The sequence below is a fragment of the Pinus tabuliformis genome, chromosome X (genome assembly GCF_031772625.1).
Source record: "Pinus tabuliformis cultivar Carrire ecotype Pingquan chromosome X, CPIR1, whole genome shotgun sequence".
In the NCBI taxonomy this organism is placed as follows: domain Eukaryota; kingdom Viridiplantae; phylum Streptophyta; class Pinopsida; order Pinales; family Pinaceae; genus Pinus; species Pinus tabuliformis.
Window position 1 is genome coordinate 1,455,193,760 of NC_142308.1, and position 5,535 is coordinate 1,455,199,294.

The window sequence follows — 5,535 nt, forward strand, 5'->3', positions numbered from 1 at the left end:
GCTTCAAAAACCCTATCAAACTCAAAAACCTAGCCAAGATTTCTTAAAAAGAGCGACATAGATTGAACCCCTAACTGAATCAACTCCCTTTATTTTATACATCATTGCATTAGTGGAATTACTTAATATTTTTCAGTGAAAACTAATTACCTATTGATATTCTACAACCATTATTTACAAGCAGATATTTTGAGTCAATCTTTGGTTCAAACTAGGTTTTTTCCCACCATGCTACTACTTTGCAACCATGCCCTAGCTAACAACGTGGTTCACCATACTCATTGTTGTTGTGCATGCTTACCTCATATGTGTGACACATCTATGCATTATGTTATGCTTCTCCCTTTACGTGTGCAATCCCAAAACTTCAAAATTGCATCCAACATAGTCGTTGATCAGATTTAATTAGTTGGTGTGCCAAAAAAAGCCCTCAATGTATTAATCATTTAGCACTAATCGCTTATAATTCCTAAGGTTATGGGACCATCATATAGTTCTATATAGAAACGAGCTATCAAACAAGCATTGAGGGCCTATCACGCATTGACCGTTGGAGCATCAAAAGGCATAGAAAAATGTTAATAGAGTGACGAGTGGCAGAGGATAGGCGATGGGTGCCTAAAGGCTTAGGCTCTTGGTTTGAACCCTTAGTCATATGATCCAAGAGCTGGAAGACAAGGGTCTATGAAATTTGGAATTCAGGCGAAAAAATTAGGTAAATAAAAGTAAAGTGTTATTGCATACAAATTTAGGCAAACATGTTGGATATGCCAAATTTTATTTTTGTAAAATTAGTGGTTCCCATGTATGATCCAGAGTAATAATTATTTTTAACTGTACAAGTACAAGATAATGTGGAGTACAAAAGGAACTAAATAGTAGTGTGAACCAAAGCAGAGCGAAAAAAAATCTGAAGTCTAAGTGCTAGTAAATGTCTAAAATTGAAAATTAGATGAGAAGAGAGGTTGTTGCTAAATTAAAGAGTAACATATCTAGAGCTTTATCAGTAGTATCATAGAAGATACATATGAAAAAGGAGGATATATGAGAGTGGGAAGCATAGATAGTGAGGATTCTCAATTAGTTCATAGAATCATAGTAAGAGTGGTGGTTGCAGATCGTGTGGAAGCAAAATTGAGAGTTAAGCAATTGATTCAATATATTTTTATTAAAGAGAAGCCTCAGTTCTGGGTGTAAAAATTGATGAAACGGGGATTTGAAATGTTGAGAAAGTTTGTGCTTGCGGACTAGGGGGATTGGAATCTCCTTCAAGTTGGTGCCTGTAAAGAACAGGGGGCTGGTGCTTGCAAATAGTGGGAGTAGGTGCTTCTAACAAATTGGTGCTTGCAAAGAAAAATGGGTTTAGAGTGTATTGTAGGTTGGTTCCTACATAATTTCATGTACTTTCAAGTTGAATCTTGAAATTAAATTATAAGTAAAAAGAATTTGTGGTTTTCTCCCTTATGGGTTTCCACATAAACTTCTCATGTTCAGACTTGATGTGATTGGTACATTATTCTTTATTACAGTGTTGCTGAGTATTTTAAATTGGGAAAATAATTGTTTAAAATTTTAAAATATTGATTGACCCCCCCACCTCAATTCCTGGTTTCCAACAATTGGTATCAGATCAAGTTCCTTCAACAACTAGAAGATAGATCCAATTCAATATCAAACCAAGATAGAAATTTCACCAACAAGGCTCATATGTTCACGGGAATGAATTATACATTTTGGAATGTAAGAATAAAAAGTTACATAATGTCTCTTGGTGCAGATGTTTGGGATACAGTGCAAAATATATATATATATATATATATATATATATATATATATATATATATATATATAAATCCAAATATATTGATTGACAAAGATGATATGTTATGCAACTAGCTCACAAAATATAAGAAGAAATAGATCAACGACTTCAAAATTAGCCTCTTCGAGGGGGAAACCTCCTTTACATTACAAAAACAAAAAATTCTTGGATGATACAAATGACAATGTCTCCTTTCTATATATAGGAGTCTAAGGGGTCACAATATAATCAAAGCCTACATAACAATAATATTGTAAGGGCACAACAATAACAATAGTGGGGCTTCTATGGGGCACAACAATAACAATAGTGGGGCTTCTATGGGGCACAATAATAACAATATGGGGACTACATGGGCACAACAATATAATAAGGGGTTTGCACTAATAACAATAAGGGGCTACACTAGTAGTATAGGGACCTAACATGCCCCTCTCCTTCAAAAAAGTGTTGTCCTCAACGCTAGAGTAATTTTTGATGCTTCTATATAAAATTCTCATCCTCCCTTGCGGAATCTTCACCGGTTAAGTTCTTCCACTTAATGAAATACTCTGAAATTGATCAATTTCATAGCTGTCGGGTTCTTATTTCTATGAGTGCTTTAGGTTCTAATATTATTTTTCCTTCCTCATCAAGTTCTGTAAATATTGTTTGAACTAGGATCTTGTCACTTATAACCTTCTTTAAGCATGAAACGTGGAAAACTAGGTGCACTCAGGAAGATCTAGGAAGCTCCAATTTGTATGCCATAATACCAATCTTTTGTAACACCTTGTAAGGACCATAGTACTTTGGTGATAATTTATTGTCCTTCTTAGATTTCTTGAGGGAAATTTGTTTGTATAGTTGTAGCCGTAAAAATACCCAGTCACCTACATCAAAACTTATTTAGTTGTGATGTTGATCTACATGTTGTTTCATTTGATTACGTGCCAAAGAGAGGTTATCCTTAAGATTTGGAGAACTTGCTGTTGATGCTTGATGTGATCTTCCACTGCTTGAACCTTATAATTTTCTCTTAAAGATGATGTGATGGATGGTGGATGATATCCATAAAGTGCCATAAATGGGGTCATTTTTTATGAAGCTTTATACCACCATTCAACCAAAGGTAACCACTTGACCCTTTGTGTTTGTTTATCAGATATGAAGCGACAAAGATATCCTTCCAAACATTTGTTCACTATCTTCGTTTGTCCATCTATCTTGAGGGTTTGAGGAGTGGTAATTCCTAACAATGCATTACAAGATATGGCCACATTCATTTCTTCTCTCTCTGTGGTTGATTCCTGGTGTATATGCTCTTCTTTTGATGTTTCTTGATCCTTTTATTCCTCCTCTTCACAATCTATGTAGAATAATTTCTTCTCAATACATTTATCACCTTTAGTGTATTTTCTATCACAATTGTAACCAAGACCTTTTGCTCTTTTTTCTTCCAATTGTTGTGGTGTCAACCTTGTAGTTTGTGGATGGATAGGAGCAAAAATACTTTCATATTTATAGTTGTGAGTGATAAGATTCTGTGTTGCCATAATTTTTCTTTCAAATTTTCTTGCCAACCTGAATGCCTTCTCCAAAGAAATAGGTTCCCAAAGATGAACCTCGTGTTGGATGTTAGCCTTTAAATTCCCTATGAAGGCATCAATTTTATGCTCCTCTAGAATATCATTTACCATTATATTCAATTTTTGGAAGTCCTCAATGTGCTCCACCAATGAACCCTTTTGTTTGAGATTTACCAATTGGCTAAATAAGGTGTTTCTCTTTGTATCTTCATAATGTGCTATCATTTCCTCCGTAAAAATTGACCAAGTGACAAGTGGTTTACGAGAACAAATCCCTTTATACCATACAAACTAATAGGGTTCTAAATATACAGATGCAATACATACCTTTTGTGAGGGTTGCACATCATGTAGATCAAAATATTGCTCCATCTGTAGTATCCAAGTTATCGGATCCTTGCCATCAAACTTCCTCATATCTATCTTTGGAATATGGTGGGTCTTAACTCCAATGTTATATTCTATGAAATCATGATTAACATTTATTTTGTTTTCATCGTGAGTTTCCTCTACTACCTTTTCATCATTATGAAGCCTTTCTTGTAGCAACTTTGTCCAACCTTCGTTCAAACCTTCCATGTCTTTCTTCAAATCTTCCATGTTGCCTTTCAATTTTGCTTCTATACCATTGATATTAGCTTCCATTCCATAGATAAAACCATTTATCCTAGCTTTGATCACATTCTTCAAATCATCCATCCAATTTTGCTTACTAGGCATTTCTATTTTCTTGATTCAAATCATTCTTTTTCTTGCTTTTATGAGCTTGATATTAAAACTATTGTAACTCTATAATTTCATATCTCCATGTTCTAAAATTTCATCTTGTGGTAGTCCTCTGAGTCCTTGTTCAAACCCCACATGTCTTATTGATATTTCATTCTTCAAGAAATAGTTATGGCCAATCTCCCACGATGATCTGTTTATAAATTGGTTCAGTAGAGCGAACTTGTACGACATGCCATGTGTCAGTGTTTCATCCTTTAGCCCTAAAAACAATACCCAACAAACTAAGTCCGTCTTGTTTCTGTCACTTCTTACAAAATTTGAATCTGATGCTCAAAGAGAAAGTTATGATGATTTTCCCTATGTCACCTGTTTGAGATGGAGTTCTAGAGCCTACCAAAATTGTAACTTCCTCAACTCATATCTCCGAAAATATAGCGAGACAATATATGAAATTTGAACACGACGTTCATCCAGATTTCATATCTAATGGGTTTTAATTTCAAGTTCTTAAACTTATTAGAAAATAAGTTATATCGAAAATTCCACGATGACCTGTTTGAAGCAGCGAAACCCTAGAATCCAAACTTATGATACCAAATGTTATGCAACTAGCTCACAAAATAGAAGAATAAATAGATCAACGACCTCAAAATTAGCCTTTTTGAGGGGGAAACCTCCTTTACATTACACAAATGAACAATTCTTGGATGATACAAATGACAAGACCTCATTTCTATATATATGAGTCTAAGGGGTTACAATATAATCAGAGCTTACATAATAATAATATTGTAAGGGCACAATAATAACAATAGTGGGGCTTCTATGGGGAAGAATAATAACAATATTGGGACTACATGGGTACAACAATACAATAAGGGGGTTTCACTAATAACAATTACACTAGTAGTATAGGGACCTAACATTATAAGCTTCAGTTGAATCCCAATGCTAAAGCAATCAACGCAATCCTAGCTAGATTGCTTGAATATGAGTTAGTTAAAGTCATGCACTACACAACATATGAAGAATATGGGATAAGTTGAGGATTTCTTATGAAGGTGACAGTAAGGTAAAGAAATCCAAACTTCAAGGCCACATAATGTAATTTAATCATTAAAGATGAATGACAGCTAAATTTTTCCTTTATGTGGATGAAATAGTTAATTCCATAAGAGGACTTGATGAACCTATTATTAATTCATTTGTAGTTCAAAAGGTGTTGATGTCCCTTCTTGCTAAATTCAATGCCAAGGTATAAAACATTGAGGATATGCAAGGTCTTAACACATTACCAGTGGATCAGTTGCATGGAACTTTGATAGCTTATGGAACAAGAACCTCAAAAAGGTAGATCTACATCAAAGGAGGAAGCTTTTAAAGCTAGTAAGAAGAGCAAAGAAGATCAAGAAAACT